Source organism: Pinus tabuliformis, chromosome X, assembly GCF_031772625.1.
Source record: "Pinus tabuliformis cultivar Carrire ecotype Pingquan chromosome X, CPIR1, whole genome shotgun sequence".
NCBI classification, from domain to species: domain Eukaryota; kingdom Viridiplantae; phylum Streptophyta; class Pinopsida; order Pinales; family Pinaceae; genus Pinus; species Pinus tabuliformis.
This window is the reverse complement of record NC_142308.1, coordinates 1234990179-1235009736: the sequence shown is the minus strand read 5'-3', so window position 1 is coordinate 1235009736 and position 19558 is coordinate 1234990179. Positions and strand designations below refer to the sequence as shown.

At 39.6% G+C, this 19558-nt stretch overlaps 1 protein-coding gene across 3 annotated transcripts in view; it reads right to left on the bottom strand.

The window, feature by feature from the left end:
- LOC149144410 (protein Iojap, chloroplastic-like) overlaps positions 1 to 19558 on the bottom strand; it is a 116906-nt gene that overhangs the window by 74780 nt on the left and 22568 nt on the right. The window lies entirely within an intron of this gene.

Here is a 19558-nt window from a genome sequence, read left to right as displayed (position 1 = left end):
GATAAAATTCTTTTTGCTTGTTATCAACAACATTAGATTCATCATACCTGGAGTTTCTTGATCTCTTGGGAGGGCGACCATTTCCATGTTGAGTAGCGAGAGCATTCCTTTTTCCTTTGTTTTTGAATCTGCCATTCCTTTGATTGTTGTTGCCCCTGAAATTGTTGTTGTTGTGGTTGTCATCATCATGAGGTGTATCCCTTCTATTAGGACACTCCCTAGCATAGTGGCCAAACTTGTTGCAAATGAAGCATCTTCCCTTCCTTCCATTCTTGAAACCCGGTCTTCCTTGACATTGCTTCTTTGAACCTACATTGTTCTTCTTTTTAGCATGAGCGGAGAATGCAGTAGGATCATTCCTATTTGAAGGCATATCTAGTTCCATCATCCTTGTTTCTTCTTGAGAACATCTGGTCAGCAATTCTTCAAAACCTGGAATCTTGTCGTTGTTAAGAATAGTAGTGTTGAACACGTGCCATTCACAAGGGAGTCCTCCAAGGGCAATGAGAGTAAGCTCCCTATCAGCAATAGCTTCTCCAATCGAAAGAAGATCATTTTTTATCTCAATAATCCTCATGAAGTAGGATTGAATATCTTCACCTCTTCCCTTCTTTATGTCCTTCAATTTGTTCTTGAGAAAGAGAACTTGGTTTGCATTGCTAGCTTTGAACATGCCAACCAACCTGTCATATATCTCCTTTGATGTGTTCAAATCGGAGACATAAGCAACTAAATGCTTATGAATAGAATCCCTGATGATCTTCTTTGCTTTGACTTCACCCTTCTTGTACTTTGTCTTAGCAGCAACCAGTGCATTAGAAGGAGGTTCAGTAATCTTTCCCTGCACATAGTCCATAACATCTTGTTCTTCTAAAGTCAAATCAAGAGACATCTTCCATGCATGATAATCAGATTTATCATGAAGCTTGTCATCAGACTTGAAGTAGGATGTGGAGGCCATTGAATCTTGTCCTTGATCAAAGGATCTCAGTGATTTCTCTTTTCACTCTTGCTTGGGCTTTGTCTTCACCTCAGCTCTGATACCATGTTAATTTTAGATAACAATGGTATGTTCTATGCTTAAGAGCAATTTTACTTCAATTTTCTTATTAGCCCAATATCAATATCCAGATTAGCAATCACATCAACATGATAGTAAAATGCAGATAGAACATAAACAATAACAATAGAAGACAAGCCAAGACAAGAGGACACAAGATATGGCACCAGCCAAGGACAAACCCCAATGTGGGGAAACCCTTTGATCAATTCTTCTTCAAAAGTTCAGCAAAGAGTGAGAGAGTACAATATGAAATATTCATTTCCCCAATAATAGTGAAATCTGTCCCAACAAACAGCAGTTATAGAAAGCCCTAACCAAAAAGTCAACACTAGTCAACAGGATAGAATTTGACCTCCAAAACAGCTCGGTCAAACTTGGTCAACTCAGCCTCCAACAGCAAGTCAAATCAGCCCAAAAACAGTCCAAAAATATCCAGTCAAACCTAGTCAACAAAAGTCAATGCTACAGTCAAACCCTTATGCAATCAACGCTGGTCAAACAGTATGGTCTGCCTCATTTTCTGTGCCCAGAAATGCGGCCTGCCCAAATAGAGATAACCCTCACAAAACCGCAGTCAAACAGGTCAACGCTGCTGGTCAACATTGGTCAAACACCCTTCCTGCAACTTTGGTCAACGCAGGAACAGAACTACCCTTCTTCGCACATGTGGAGAGCTGCCTCAAAAATTCGTACCCAATCAATGAAGGAGAGAGAGATATGTGAGTGAGTGAAGTGTCTAAATGAGGAGGAGGCTCCTATTTATATGCAACGTTGAAGATGAATAGACGTGACTATTGGGCTTCTGAGCCTACATTAGTTTGTTGGCCGACCTTAACAATTTGTCCATAAACAAAATAAATTCATAATTCCTTTTGTACGTGTCAGAATGAGATGATCTTTAGATCAATCCTACACCTCTCAGAGAGAGGAACCCAATAAAAGTATTGGTTGAGTCATAAGAGTTGTCCACAGTGAAGTTTGGCCCTACTTGCCAAATTTAACAATTGGGCTCATTGTACTCTCTACTAAACATTTTATGACAATCTAATAGAAGAAGAATTTCAAAGTGTTTTCCCCTTAGTGGGGTTTTTCCCTGGTCTTTGACCAAACCAGGTGTCTCTTGTTGATGTGTTGATTGTCTCCTTTGTCATTGCATTTATTGTTTTATCTTCAATTATTGTTGATGATTGGAAATACTAATTGTTACTGGAAAGATTGCTAATTGAAGTATTGAATTGGGCTAAAGTAATTGATATAGCATAGAACAACCTAAAAAATTAACGTGGTATCAGAGCTAAGGTAAAAACAAGCCCAAAAGGAGATGAGTAGTGAAGCAATCATCTTTGGGAAAGTTGAAGGAGCCAACCTAATCAAGTCAGGATGTCTTGCTTCTGCAAAGAAAATGAGAAGTTGGGTGACTCATCTAATTTTGATGCATGGAAAGTCAGGTTGGAGATCATAGCTGATAACAATGAGGTTTTGGAATACATTCAAAGAAAAGTACCTAAGCCTCAAAAGAATGCTTCCACTGCTGCCAAGAACAAGTACAACAAAGGTGAGTTGAAAGCAAAGCAAATTATATTTGATGGTTTACAAGATAATTTACTTGCATATGTTGGCAATTTGAGGAAGTCTAAGGACATGTATGATAAGATAGTTGGCATGTACGAAGTCAACAATTTGAATTAAATCATCCCCTTGAAAGATCAACTCAAAGGCACGAAGATGAATAAAGGAGAGTCTGTGCAATCCTATATCATGAGGATATCTCGTCTTAGAGATCAATTGCAAAGATTTGGGGAATCTGTGCCTGACAGGGAATTGGTAATTGTGGCTCTAAGAGGTCCCCCTCCTATTTGGGAAACCTTTATTACTACTATAAGCAACAACAATGTCCTCCCATTATTTGATGAAATTGTTGGAAATCTCACTCAAAAAGAATTAAGGATGATATCAAGACGAAGGATTCAAAAGCATGAATAAGGAGAGCGCGTTGCATTCATCATTCATGACAAACACCCTTCCTGCAACTTTGGTCAACATTGGTCAACGCAGGAACAGAAGTGCCCTTCTTCGCACGTGTGGAGAGCTGCCTCAGAAATTCGTACCCAATCAATGAAGGAGAGAGAGATATGTGAGTGAGTGAAGTGTCTAAATGAGGAGTAGGCTCCTATTTATATGCAACGTTGAAGATGAATAGACGTGACTATTGGGCTTCTGAGCCTACATTAGTTTGTTGGTCGACCTTGACAATTTGTCCATAAACAAAATAAATTCATAATTCCATTTGTACGTGTCAGAATGAAATGATCTTTAGATCAATCCTACACCTCTCAAAGAGAGGAATCCAATAAAAATATTAGTTGACTCATAAGAGTTGTCCAAGGTGAAGTTTGGCCCTAGTTGCCAAATTTAACAATTGGGCTCATTGTACTCTCTGCTAAACATTTTATGACAATCTAATAGAAGAAGAATTTCAAAGTGTTTTCCCCTTAGTGGGCTTTCTCCCTGATCTTTGACCAAACCAAGTGCCTCTTGTTGATGTGTTGATTGTCCCCTTTGTCATTGCATTTATTGTTTTATCTTCAATTATTGTTGATGATTGGAAAGACTAATTGTTATTGGAAAGATTGCTAATTGAAGTATTGAATTGGGCTAAAGTAATTGATACAGCGTAGAACAACCTAAAAAATTAACATGGTATTAGAGCTAAGGTAAAAACAAGCCCAAAAGGAGACGAGCATTGAAGTAATCATCTTTGGGAAAGTTGAAGGAGCCAACCTAATCAAGTCAAGATTTCTTCCTTCTTCAAAGAAAATGAGAAGTTGGGTGACTCGTCCAATTTTGATGCATGGAAAGTCAAGTTGGAGATCGTCGCTGATAACAATGATGTTTTGGAATACATTCAAGGAAAAGTACCTAAGCCTCCAAAGAATGCTTCCACTGTTGCCAAGAACAAGTACCACAAAGGTGAGTTGAAAGTAAAGCAAATTATATTTGATGGTTTACAAGATAATTTACTTGCATATGTTGGCAATTTGAGGAAGTCTAAGGACATGTATGATAAGATAGTTGGCATGTACGAAGTCAACAATTTGAATGAAATCATCTCCTTGAAAGATCAACTCAAAGGCACGAAGATGAATAAGGGAGAGTTTGTGCAACCCTATATTATGAGGATATCTCGTCTTAGAGATCAATTCCAAAGAGTTGGGGAATCTGTGCCTGACAGGGAATTGGTGATTGTGGCTCTAAGAGGTCCTCCTCCTATTTGGGAAACCTTTATTACTAATATAGGCAACAACAATGTCCTCCCGTTATTTGATGAAATTGTTGGAAAGCTCACTCAAGAAGAATCAAGGATGATATCAAGAGGAAGGATTAAAAAGCATGAATAAGGAGAGCCCGTTGCATTCATTGCTCATGACAAACAACCTTCCTGCAACTTTGGTCAACGCTGGTCAACGTAGGAACAAAACTACCCTTCTTCGCACATGTGGAGAGCTGCCTCAGAAATTCGTACCCAATCAATGAAGGAGAGAGAGATATGTGAGAGAGTGAAGTGTCTAAATGAGGAGGAGGCTCCTATTTATACGCAAGGCTGAAGATGAATAGATGTGACTATTGGGCTTTTGAGCCTACATTAATTTGTTGGCCAACCTTGACAATTTGTCCATAAACAAAATAAATTCATAATTCCATTTGTACGTGTCAGAATGAGATGATCTTTAGATCAATCCTACACCTCTAGGAGAGAGGAATCCAATAAAAATATTAGTTGACTCATAAGAGTTGTCCAAGGTGAAGTTTGGCCCTAGTTGCCAAATTTAACAATTGGGCTCATTTTACTCTCTGCTAAACATTTTATGACAATCTAATAGAAGAAGAATTTCAAAGTGTTTTCCCCTTAGTGGGGTTTTTCCCTTGTCTTTGACCAAACTAGGTGTCTCTTGTTGATGTGTTGATTGTCTCCTTTGTCATTGCATTTATTGTTTTATCTTCAATTACTGTTGATGATTGGAAAGACTACTTGTTATTGGAAAGATTGCTAATTGAAGTATTGAATTGGGCTAAAGTAATTGATACAACATAGAACAACCTAAAAAATTAACATGGTATAAGAGCTAAAGTAAAAACAAGCCCAAAAGGAGACGAGCATTGAAGCAATCATCTTTGGGAAAGTTGAAGGAGCCAACCTAATCAAGTCAAGATGTCCTCCTTCTTCAAAGAAAATGAGAAGTTGGGTGACTCATCCAATTTTGATGCATGGAAAGTCACGTTGGAGATCATAGCTGATAACAATGAGGTTTTGGAATACATTCAAGGAAAAGTACCTAAGCCTCCAAAGAATGCTTCCACTGCTGCCAAGAACAAGTACAACAAAGGTGAGTTGAAAGCAAATCAAATTATATTTGATGGTTTACAAAATAATTTACTTGCATATGTTGGCAATTTGAGGAAGTCTAAGGACATGTATGATAAGATAGTTGGCATGTACGAAGTCAACAATTTGAAAGAAATCATCTCCTTGAAAGATCAACTCAAAGGCACAAAAATGAATAAAGGAGAGTCTATGCAATCCTATATTATGAGGATATCTCGTCTTAGAGATCAATTGCAAAGAGTTGGGGAATCTGTGGGAATTGGTGATTGTGGCTCTAAGAGGTCCCCCCTCCTATTTGAGAAACCTTTATTACTACTATAAGCAACAACAATGTCCTCCCGTTATTTGATGAAATTGTTGGAAAGCTCATTCAAGAAGAATCAAGGATGATATCAAGAGGAAGGATTCAAAAGCATGAATAAGGAGAGCCCGTTCCATTCATCACTCATGACAAACACCCTTCCTGCAACTTTGGTCAACGCTGGTCAACGCAAGAACAAAACTACCCTTCTTCACACGTGTGGGGAGCTGCCTCAGAAATTCGTACCCAATCAATGAAGGAGAGAGAGATATGTGAGTGAGTGAAGTGTCTAAATGAGAAGGAGGCTCCTATTTATATGCAATGTTGAAGATGAATAGACGTGACTATTAGGCTTCTGAGCCTACATTAGTTTGTTGGCCGACCTTGACAATTTGTCCATAAACAAAATAAATTCATAATTCCATTTGTACTTGTCAGAATGAGATGATCTTTAGATCAATCCTACACCTCTCGGAGAGAGGAATCCAATAAAAATATTAGTTGACTCATAAGAGTTGTCCAAGGTGAAGTTTGGCCCTAGTTGCCAAATTTAACAATTGGGTTCATTGTGCTCTCTGCTAAACATTTTATGACAATCTAATAGAAGAAGAATTTCAAAGTGTTTTCCCTTTAGTGGGGTTTTTCACTGGTCTTTGACCAAACCAGGTGTCTCTTGTTGATGTGTTGATTTTCGCCTTTGTCATTGCATTTATCGTTTTATCTTCAATTACTGTTGATGATTGGAAAGACTACTTGTTATTGGAAAGATTGCTAATTGAAGTATTGAATTGGGCTAAAGTAATTGATACAACATAGAACAGCCTAAAAAATTAACATGGTATAAGAGCTAAGGTAAAAACAAGCCCAAAAGGAGACGAGCATTGAAGCAATCATCTTTGGGAAAGTTGAAGGAGCCAACCTAATCAAGTCAAGATGTCCTCCTTCTTCAAAGAAAATGAGAAGTTGGGTGACTCATCCAATTTTGATGCATGGAAAGTCACGTTGGAGATCGTAGCTTATAACAATGAGGTTTTGGAATACATTCAAGGAAAAGTACCTAAGCCTCCAAAGAATGCTTCCACTGCTGCCAAGAACAAGTACAACAAAGGTGAGTTGAAAGCAAAGCAAATTATATTTGATGGCTTACAAAATAATTTACTTGCATATGTTGGCAATTTGAGGAAGTCTAAGGACATGTATGATAAGATAGTTGGCATGTACGAAGTCAACAATTTGAAAGAAATCATCTCCTTGAAAGATCAACTCAAAGGCACAAAAATGAATAAAGGAGAGTCTATGCAATCCTATATTATGAGGATATCTCGTCATAGAGATCAATTGCAAAGAGTTGGGGAATCTGTGGGAATTGGTGATTGTGGCTCTAAGAGGTCCCCCTCCTATTTGAGAAACCTTTATTACTACTATAAGCAACAACAATATCCTCCCGTTATTTGATGAAATTGTTGGAAAGCTCATTCAAGAAGAATCAAGGATGATATCAAGAGGAAGGATTCAAAAGCATGAATAAAGAGAGCCCGTTCCATTCATCACTCATGGCAAACACCCTTCCTGCAACTTTGGTCAACGCTGGTCAACGCAAGAACAAAACTACCCTTCTTCACACATGTGGAGAGCTGCCTCAGAAATTCGTACCCAATCAATGAAGGAGAGAGAGATATGTGAGTGAGTGAAGTGTCTAAATGAGAAGGAGGCTCCTATTTATATGCAATGTTGAAGATGAATAGACGTGACTATTAGGCTTCTGAGCCTACATTAGTTTGTTGGCCGACCTTGACAATTTGTCCATAAACAAAATAAATTCATAATTCCATTTGTACTTGTCAGAATGAGATGATCTTTAGATCAATCCTACACCTCTCGGAGAGAGGAACCCAATAAAAATATTAGTTGACTCATAAGAGTTGTCCAAGGTGAAGTTTGGCCCTAGTTGCCAAATTTAACAATTGGGTTCATTGTACTCTCTGCTAAACATTTTATGACAATCTAATAGAAGAAGAATTTCAAAGTGTTTTCCCTTTAGTGGGGTTTCTCACTGGTCTTTGACCAAACCAGGTGTCTCTTGTTGATGTGTTGATTTTCGCCTTTGTCATTGCATTTATCGTTTTATCTTCAATTATTGTTGATGATTGGAAAGACTAATTGTTATTGGAAAGATTGCTAATTGAAGTATTGAATTGGGCTAAAGTAATTGATACAACATAGAACAACCTAAAAAATTAACATGGTATCAGAGCTAAGGTAAAAACAAGCCCAAAAGGAGACGATCATTGAAGCAATCATCTTTGGGAAAGTTGAAGGAGCCAACCTAATCAAGTCAAGATGTCTTCCTTCTTCAAAGAAAATGAGAAGTTGGGTGACTCATCCAATTTTGATGCATGGAAAGTCAGGTTGGAGATCGTAGCTGATAACAATGATGTTTTAGAATACATTCAAGGAAAAGTACCTAAGCCTCCAAAGAATGCTTCCACTGCTACCAAGAACAAGTACAAGAAAGGTGAATTGAAAGCAAAGCAAATTATATTTGATGGTTTACAAGATAATTTACATGCATATGTTGGCAATTTGAGGATGTCTAAGGACATGTATGATAAGATAGTTGGCATGTACAAAGTCAACAATTTGAATTAAATCATCTCCTTGAAAGATCAACTCAAAGGCACGAAGATGAATAAAGGAGAGTCTGTGCAATCCTGTATTATGAGGATATCTCGTCTTAGAGATCAATTGCAAAGAGTTGGGGAATCTGTGCCTGACAGGGAATTGGTGATTGTGGCTCTAAGAGGTCCCCTCCTGTTTGGGAAACCTTTATTACTACTATAAGCAACAACAATGTCCTCTCGTTATTTGATGAAATTGTTGGAAAGCTCACTCAAGAAGAATCAAGGATGATATCAAGAGCAAGGATTCAAATGCAAGAATAAGGAGAGCCCGTTGCATTCATGACTCATGACAAACACCCTTCCTGCAACTTTGGTCAACGCTGGTCAACACAGAAACAGAACTGCCCTTCTTCACACGTGTGGAGAGATGCCTCATAAATTCGTACCCAATCAATGAAGGAGAGAGAGATATGTGAGTGAGTGAAGTGTCTAAATGAGGAGGAGGCTCCTATTTATATGCAACATTGAAGATGAATAGACGTGACTATTGGGCTTTTGAGCCTACATTAATTTGTTGGCGGACCATGACAATTTGTCCATAAACAAAATAAATTCATAATTCCATTTGTACGTGTCAGAATGAGATGATCTTTAGATCAATCCTACACCTCTCAGAGAGAGGAATCCAATAAAAATATTAGTTGACTCATAAGAGTTGTCCAAGGTGAAGTTTGGCCCTAGTTGCCAAATTTAACAATTGCGCTCATTGTACTCTCTGCTAAACATTTTATGACAATCTAATAGAAGAAGAATTTCAAAGTGTTTTCCCCTTAGTGGGGTTTTTCCTTGGTCTTTGACCAAACCAGGTGTCTCTTATTGATGTGTTGATTGTCTCCTTTGTCATTGCATTTATTGTTTTATCTTCAATTATTGTTGATGATTGGAAAGACTAATTGTTATTAGAAAGATTGCTAATTGAAGTATTGAATTGGGCTAAAGTAATTGATACAGCATAAAACAACCTAAAAAATTAACACAGTGTCAGAGCTAAGGTAAAAACAAGCCCAAAAGGAGATGAGCATTGAAGCAATCATCTTTGGGAAAGTTGAAGGAGCCAACCTAATCAAGTCAAGATGTCTTCCTTCTTCAAGGAAAATGAGAAGCTGGGTGGCTCATCCAATTTTGATGCATGGAAAGTCAGGTTGGAGATCTTAGCTAATAACAATGATGTTTTGGAATACATTCAAGGAAAAATACCTAAGCCTCCAAAGAATGCTTCCACTGCTACCAAGAACAAGTACAACAAAGGTGAGTTAAAAGCAGAGAAAATTATATTTGATGGTTTACAAGATAATTTACTTGCATATGTTGGCAATTTGAGGAAGTCTAAGAACATGTATGATAAGATAGTTGGCATGTACGAAGTCAACAATTTGAATGAAATCCTCTCCTTGAAAGATCAACTCAAAGGCACGAAGATGAATAAAAGAGAGTCTGTGCAATCCTATATTCTGAGGATATCTCATCTTAAAGATCAATTGCAAAGAGTTGGGAATCTGTGCCTGACAGGGAATTGGTGATTGTGGCTCTAAGAGGTCCCCCTCCTATTTGGGAAACCTTTATTACTACTATAAGCAACAACAATGTCCTCTCGTTATTTGATGAAATCGTTGGAAAGCTCACTCAAGAAGAATCAAGCATGATATCAAGAGGAAGGATTCAAAAGCATGAATAAGGAGAGCCTGTTGCATTCATCACTCATCACAAACACCCTTCCTGCAACTTTGGTCAACGTTGGTCAACGTAGGAACAGAATTGCCCTTCTTTGCACGTGTGGAGAGTTGCCTCAGAAATTCGTACCCAATCAATGAAGGAGAGAGAGATATGTGAGTGAGTGAAGTGCCTAAATGAGAAGGAGGCTCCTATTTATATGCAACGTTAAAGATGAATAGACGTGACTATTGGGCTTCTGAGCCTACATTAGTTTGTTGGCCGACCTTGACAATTTGTCCATAAACAAAATAAATTCATAATTTCATTTGTACTTGTCAGAATGAGATGATCTTTAGATCAATCCTACACCTCTCGAAGAGAGGAATCCAATAAAAATATTGGTTGACTCATAAGAATTGTCCAAGGTGAAGTTTGGCCCTAGTTGCCAACTTTAACAATTAGGCTCATTGTACTCTCTGCTAAACATTTTATGACAATCTAATAGAAGAAGAATTTCAAAGTGTTTTCCCCCTAGTGGGGTTTTTCCCTGGTCTTTGACCAAACCAAGTGTCTCTTGTTGATGTGTTGATTGTCTTCTTTGTCATTGCATTTATTGTTTTATCTTCAATTATTGTTGATGATTGGAAAGAATAATTGTTATTTGAAAGATTGTTAATTGAAGTATTGAATTGGGCTAAAGTAATTGATACAGCATAGAACAACCTAAAAAAATTAACATGGTATCAGAGCTAAGGTAAAAACAACCCAAAATGAGATGAGCATTGAAGCAATCATCTTTGGGAAAGTTGAAGGAACCAACCTAATCAAGTCAAGATGTCTTCCTTCTTCAAAGAAAATGAGAAGTTGGGTGGCTCATCCAATTTTGATGCATGGAAAGTCAGGTTGGAGATCGTAGCTGATAACAATGATGTTTTGGAATACATTCAAGGAAAAGTACCTAAGCCTCCAAAGAATGCTTCCACTGCTACCAAGAACAAGTACAACAACGGTGAGTTGAAAGCAAAGAAAATTATATTTGATGGTTTAGAAGATAATTTACTTGCATATGTTGGAAATTTGAGGAAGTCTAAGGACATGTATGATAAGATAGTTGGCATGTATGAAGTCAACAATTTGAATGAAATCATCTCCTTGAAAGATCAACTCAAAGACACAAAGATGAATAAAGGAGAGTCTGTGCAATCCTATATTATGAGGATATCTCGTCTTAGAGATCAATTGCAAAGATTTGGGGAATCTGTGCCTGACAGGGAATTGGTGATTGTGACTCTAAGAGGTCTCCCTCCTATTTGGGAAACCTTTATTACTACTATAAGCAACAACAATGTCCTCCCGTCATTTGATGAAATTGTTGGAAAGCTCACTCAAGAAGAATCAAGGATGATATCAAGAGGAAGGATTCAAAAGCATGAATAAGGAGAGCTCGTTGCATTCATCATTCATGACAAACACCCTTCCTGCAACTTTGGTCAACGTTGGTCAACGCAAGAACAGAAGTGCCCTTCTTCGCACGTGTGGAGAGCTGCCTCAGAAGTTCGTACCCAATCAATGAAGGAGAGAGAGATATGTGAGTGAAGTGTCTAAATGAGGAGGAGGCTCCTATTTATATGCAACATTGAAGATGAATAGACATGACTATTGGGCTTCTAAGCCTACATTAGTTTGTTGGCCGACCTTGACAATTTGTCCATAAACAAAATAAATTCATAATTCCATTTGTACGTGTCAAAATGAGATGATCTTTAGATCAATCCTACACCTCTCGGAGAGAGGAATCCAATAAAAATATTAGTTGACTCATAAGAGCTATCCAAGGTACCCGAATGCGGGTGACAACCTTGACATTTAACATGATTAGACTGATGGGCGGCGAGAGGACGGGCCACATGGTCGTCTGCGTTCCCTCCCATGCCAGCCTGAAACGAATTCATGGCGGCCTACAAGCCTCATTAAATGGGTACTCTGGCCGAGAGTTGCCCATCATGCGCACTGCAATGGATTCCCATCGCCATAACGCTGCTCTTCCCCCCCTTCTCCAGTGCATTTGTTCACCTCACGCTGTTGAGCCCTGTTCTCGCACTGTTACCGAGAGCCATTGCTGGTTGGTAAGTTGTGTAGACCTTGGTAATGGGCATCACTTCTCCCAAACTAGGCTCTGCAATTTGACATCAACCCAACCTTCCCTTGCTCATCCTCTGTTCAATTCTTCAGCCAACTCCCCCACTGATAGCTCGGCTTTGCATTCTACCATGGCATGCATTCATCACCGAATGCGAAGTCGAAAAGGGGGATGTCGTGGTGGTAGTGTCCGCCCTCTTGCGACGCCTAGCCCTGAATCCGCCTCCACCTCCCCTTCCCCTGACATTCCCAACCCATATGGCTCCTTCTCTGGCAGGTATCCTGATACCTGCAGTGGTCGTGGACGCGCACAACTTCAAGGCGCTAGCCGAAAAGATGTTGCTGTCCACACCGCAAATTTTCCTCTCCCCCCTCACCCTGCTCCCCACTTGACCCAATTTCGCTTCCGCAACACCCTGAATAGACCTGTCATTACAGCCACTATCACCATCGTTTTCTCTGAAGAAAATGATCCGCAGGATGCTCCGTCGGGAACACTGGAGCGCAACAACGGGATGCTCACAGGCTCAGGAGTGACCGTGATTCAGGCAAGCAAACGATGGACGAGGAGATGGTCACCCTGCATGGCAAGGCATTGGGTGGCAGTCAGCATGTAGCGGAAGGAAAATCTGGAGACATGCAAACACCTGGTGGCAGAATGGTTGACAGATCAGTTCCACATGCAGCTACTGGCAGCTCTAGTGGCATTCAACCTGCTCGTGGACCTCAAACCAGCGTGTCGGAGGAGGAGGATGATTGGTATAAGTATGTGTTCCTCATCGAAAAGGAGCCCGCCCCGAACGACCTCAAGTGATGACACTTGGCAGCCAGGTATCACCCTTATGCCAACTGGGTATTTCTTTTGCTGACTGGCTCTTTTCTGAAATGGTTGAACTGATTAAACTTTCCTGGGTTTTTTGCCATGTTTTGATATTTCCTGTTTTTAAGACTGATAACCCATATGTGGGTATTTTTGCCTTCGTGGATTGGTTTCCCCATCGATGGGGCAGTCAAGTTATTTTTTGACAGATGATGTTCAGTACTGATGAGGCCTATGCCTCAATGTAAACATATTTTTTTCATATTAATAGAATAGCTTTACTTAGAATAAAAAATTAAAAATAAAAAAAAAAGAGTTGTCCAAGGTGAAGTTTGGCCCTAGTTGCCAAATTTAAAAATTGGGCTCATTGTACTCTTTGCTAAACATTTTATGACAATCTAATAGAAGAAGAATTTCAAAGTGTTTTCCCCTTAGTGGGGTTTTTCCCTGGTCTTTGACCAAACCAGGTGTCTCTTGTTGATGTGTTGATTGTCTCCTTTGTCATTGCATTTATTGTTTTATCTTCAATTATTGTTGATGATTGGAAAGATTGCTAATTTAAGTATTGAATTGGGCTAAAGTAATTGATACAGCATAGAACAACCTAAAAAATTAACATGGTATCAGAGCTAAGGTAAAAACAAGCCCAAAAGGAGACGAGCACTGAAGCAATCATCTTTGGGAAAGTTGAGGGAGCCAACCTAATCAAGTCAAGATGTCTTCCTTCTTCAAAGAAAATGAGAAGTTGGGTGACTCATCTAATTTTGATGCATGGAAAGTCAGGTTGGAGATCATAGGTGATAACAATGATGTTTTGGAATACACTCAAGGAAAAGTACCTAAGCCTCCAAAGAATGCTTCCATTGTTGCCAAGAAAAAATACAAGAAAGGTGAGTTGAAAGCAAAGCAAATTATATTTGATGGTTTACAAGATAATTTACTTGCATATGTTGGCAATTTGAGGAATTCTAAGGACATGTATGATAAGATAGTTGGCAAGTACGAAGTCATCAATTTGAATTAAATCATCTCCTTGAAAGATCAACTCAAAGGCACAAAGATGAATAAAGGAGAGTCTGTGCAATCCTATATTATGAGGATATCTTGTCCTAGAGATCAATTGCAAAGAGTTGGGGAATCTGTGCCTGACAGGGAATTGGTGATTGTGACTCTAAGAGGTCTCCCTCCTATTTGGGAAACCTTTATTACTATAAGCAACAACAATGTCCTCCCGTCATTTGATGAAATTGTTGGAAAGCTCACTCAAGAAGAATCAAGGATGATATCAAGAGGAAGGATTCAAAAGCATGAAGAAGGAGAGCCCGTTGCATTCATCACTCATGACAAGAAGAAGAAGAAAGGAAAAGGAGGTCCATCAAATTCAAGAAAGCCTCCTCCTCGAAATTCAAATAGAAAGAAGGAATTATTGCACATTGAATGCTACAATTGTCATAAGAAAGGCCACTATGCTCGAGATTGCCCCGAGAAGAACAATGGACCACGCTACAATACTAGAAGCAACAATAACAGGTTCAATGATCAAAGAAGAAGAGATGACCGAAGGAATGATTGCAATGGAAGAGATGAAAGAAGAAGAAGAAATGCTCCAAGTGATCATGAAGAAGATCGTCGTCCACAAAAGAAGTCAAGATTCTTCAGGTATGAAAGTAATGTTGTGAATCAATCTGAATATATTCTTATTTTTGCCCTTACTAGTTCATCTCCTCCAGATTCGTGGGATAGTTGGTTGGTTGATAGTGGGGCCACTCATCACTTCTATGGTTATAAGGAAGTTCTCTCTAATTTGGTAGAGAGGGAGTCAAATTTGAAAATTATTCTTGGAGACAACTCCACTCATCCCGTTAAAGGCTTTGGGTCCGTTAAATTTCATTTGAATTCTAGGGAATCTATTTTGCTCCATGATGTGATGTATGTGTCGGGATTGAAGAAGAATTTGGTATCAATATCCACTTTGGAAGACAAAGGGATGAGATTTGCCTTCATCAAGGGAAAGGTTCTTACTTGGCCTATTGGATCACCTATGAGAGATGCATTCACATTGGGATCAAGATATGAAGGACTCTATAGAGTCACTAAAAGACCACTTCTAGCATTGGTCCATGATACTAATCATCTAAGCGAGCTATGGCACCGAAGATTTGCCCATCTACATTATGATGCTCTTCCAAAATTGGAGAAATTGGTCTAAGGGATTCCCAAAGTTCAAGCCCAACATGATGGAGTATGTCCAGGTTGTGTCAGTGGAAAGAAGACAAGGGGACCATTCCCCTCTAGCGAGAACAAGACAAATGACATCCTCCATCTCATTCATTCCGACATATGTGGTTCGATGCCCGTGCATTCTATTGGTGGCCATCTCTACTACATCACCTTCATTGATGACTTCTCAAGAAAGTCATAGATATATTATTTGAAGCACAAGAACAAAGCCTTCGAAATGTTCAAGGAGTTCAAAGCTTTGATCGAAAATCAAACAGGGAAGAAAATCAAAATATTCAGGTCTGACAATGGTGGAGAGTACACATCAAAGGAGTTCATTGATTTTTGCAAGAAGGAAGGTATCAAGAAAGAGACAATTGTGCCCTATACTCCCAAACAAAATGGAGTGGTTGAAAGAAAGAACAGGTCCATTATAGAAGTTGCACGTGCCATGCTCCATGATCAAAAGTTGTCGAAGTTCCTTTGGGGAGAAGCAACGAATGTTGTCGTATATGTTCAAAATAGGGTGCCTCATCAAGCATTAGACAACAAGACCCCCGAAGAAGTATTCACAGGTGTCAAGCTTGATGTTGGTCATCTCCATATCTTTGGTTGCCCCGTATACTTTCATGTGTCGAAGGACAAAAGAAACAAGTTGGAGGCCATGGGAAGAAAAGGTATGTTTGTTGGATATTGTGAAAATTCTAAAGCATTTAGAATATATATTCCTGGTCAAAGGAAGGTTGAAATTAGCAGGGATGTTACATTCAATGAAGATGTCGCCCTTGGAAAAGCAAGGGACCTTCCTCTGCCTCCTCCTCTTGAGAAGAATGATGATATGGATATTTTAGATGGTCCTTCCGTGCCTGAATCTGAGACAGACATTGTTGATGATCCCATGGAGCCCATAGATCCCTTAGATCCTCCTCCATGTGATCCTCCCTCCAGGAAGAGACCACTTTAGCTTCGAGACACATCACAAAATGATGAGAGAAGAGATCCCATTTGAAGATCATTTAGAGAAAGGAAGAAGCCATGCAAGTACCAAGGATATGTTGCAGCCATGAGCACTATGATTCAAGTTGAACCTCCCACCTTTGAAGAAGTCGTAAAAGAACAAGTTTGGAAAGATGTTATGGCTGAAGAATATGAATCAATCATGAAGAATGATGTATGGGATGTTGTGCCGAGACCAAAGGGGAAATCCGTGGTGACTTCAAAGTGGCTATTCAAGATCAAGCATGGAGTTGATGGTAGCATTGAGAAATACAAGGCAAGGTTCGTGGCTCGAGGATTCTCCTAGAAATAGGGAGAAGATTATGATGATATATTTGCACTTGTGGCTTGATATACAACCATTCATTCGATAGTTGCCTTTGCTGCAAGTCAAGGATGGACCCTTCATCAAATGGACATGAACATTACATTCCTTCATGGCATGTTACAAGAAGAAGTGTACGTTGAGCAACCACATGGATTTGAAGTAGAGGATCAAAAGACACATGTTTGCAGATTGAAGAAGGCATTGTATGGTTTGAAGCAAGCCCCTAGAGCATGGTACGCCCGCATAGACAGTTATTTGGTGAAGCTGGGATTCACAAGAAGCAATGTCGATCCCAACCTCTACTTCAAGGTAGTCCAAGGTATGTCATTGATTTTGGTTTTATATGTTGACGATCTATTCTTGACAGGTAGTGAGCCCCTGATGATCAAGTGTAAGAGGGAGCTAGCCTCTGAATTCGAGATGAAGGACCTTGGACTCATGCACTACTTTCTAGGCCTTGAGGTGTGGCAAAGGCTCAGTGAGATTTTCCTTTCACAAGGAAAATATGTTGTGAAGTTGTTGGAAAGATTTGGAATGACAAAATGCAAGTCCCTACCCACACCGATGGAAATGAACTTCAAGAAGTTATGTGGAGAGGCTACAGGACCCGATTTGGCGAATCCATCCGAGTATAAACAATTGATTGGGGCTCTAATGTTCTTAGTGAACACTCGTCCAAACATATGCTACGCAGTGAATACATTGATTTAATTCATGACCGAGCCTCTCCATGAACATTGGATTGCCAAACACATTTTGAGATTTTGCATGGGACGATCACACTTGGTTTGCGATATTCTGCTGGAGATGTTAGATGCCATAGATACATCGATGTTGAATGGGAAGGAAACGTTGTCAAAAGGAAGAGTACGTCTAGATGTTGTTTTAGCCTTAGATCTGCCATGATATCTTAGATGAGCAAGAAGCAAAAGTCTGTAGCATTGAGTACCGCCAAGGCAGAGTATATTTCTGCAAGCATGGCTAGTTGCGAAGTAGTTTGGTTGAGGAAATTGTTTGGAGAGCTATTTGAGCAACTCCTAGACACTACAGTGATATATTGCAACAACAAGAGTGGCATCCGTCTGGCAAAGAATCTTGTATTTCATGACAAGTCCAAGCACATAGAGATCTGATATCACTTCATTCGAGACATGGTGCAAAGAGGAGTTGTTAAACTCCATCACATATCGACAAATGAGCAAATTGTAGATATTCTCACCAAGGCTTTGCCGAAAGGTAAGTTCTTGGTCTTCAGAGAGCAGATTTAACCAATGTTCCACTAGGTTTCTAGGACGAGGAGGTGAGGGAGCGAGGATACGCAAGAGTGGCCTATGCAAAAGCTCCCCACCAATTTTTAGGAAACATGGGAGGACGTCGAGGTCTTAATAACTTATAAATGTAAAATACAAATCGATGAATCATATAACTGAAACAAATTTAAAACGAAAAGCATGACCATTGATATCATTATCATATAAATTATAATCATACATCATACATGTAAGTTTGTAACTGTACAATGTAACTACTAGTCTACTAACTTACTAACAATGCATAATGAAAATAAATTATAAAATTATAAATGTTTAAACTTTTAAACTTTAAACTTTAAACCATATTGATGTTCCACTTCCAACTATGAACATTGAATACTGAATATTGAAATAAAATTATAAAAGTCAAGTTTGATACATCAAGAGTAAAAAAAATTAATTTTATAGAGTCAAAATAACATAAGAACATATCAAAAGATAAATGAGCATAATTTCTCAAGGTAATCCGTTCAACGAAGGAGCAGACAGAAGGCTGCTTGGCGATGGCGGCAGCGTTCTGTTCAACGAAGGAGCAGACAGAAGGCTGCTTGGCGATGGCAGCAGTGTTCAGTTCAACGAAGGAGCAAACAAAAAATGAAATGTGAAATGAACATAACGTAAACCCTTCCTGGTTGGTCAACAAATATTAAAAATTACGATTTTTTGTTTCATAAAAAAAATTGTGAATTTTTTCTAGGGAAACGACCCCTCAAGACCCCTTAAGACCCCTTTCGCCTAGGAAACGACCCCTTTCAAGTTTCCTCGCGTACCTTGTTTTTTGGGAGCATGGGAAACAACCCTCTCTCATCCCCAAGTCCCCGGAGCGCGAGGGAGCTAGGAAACTCGACCCCCAGGTAGGGGGACGAGACCCTGTGGAACACTGGATTTAACTGATGGATGTGACCCCTCCTGATAAGGCACATCACTGATCGAGAACACTGAGCTAGCTCTTTCCCCCCTGTTTGAGCTCCCAGGGTGTGGAATTGTGATGGAGGGCTCCTAGGGTTGAGGGATCTTTGGACAATAGGGTATCACCCCTATTTGTTACCCATAGGGTTGGAGATGTTGCTCCCCTATCTTGGTCTTTGCAGAGTATACCCCAATTGGCATCATACCCACAAGTCAGGCTTGTTGGGATTGTCCCTCCCCGTCTGGCCAACGGGTTGAGGAGGCTTGGGGCATGTGATCCTTACCTTTTGGTAAGTCGGGTATCTAGCCCAAGCTCGGATTATGATGCAAGTGTTCTACCACATGACTCTTGAGGGTCATTGTTGGGAAGATTGGTAGGCAATAGGATGGGTTGAGATGTGCTCCCCTATATCACTTATTGCTCGATATGGGGTTGGAGATATTTAGCTCCCCCATGAGATTTTGGGTTGAGATGTGCTCCCTGATGTGGTTTCAGGTTGAGATGTGCTCCCTAATATTGTTTTCGGATTGAGATGTGCTCTCTGATGATGTAGAGGGTGGTAGCTTTAGCTCCCCAATGATTCTTCTTCTTTAGATTCGAGAATGTTTCAGTAGATAGAGTTGAGCAGAGATGGGACATGATATGACGACAAGATATACATGACATGATGCAGGTGGAATTCCCCCTAGTTGAGAGGGAGTGTTAAAATTGGCAACTAGGGCCAAATTCCACTTTGGACAGCTCATTTGA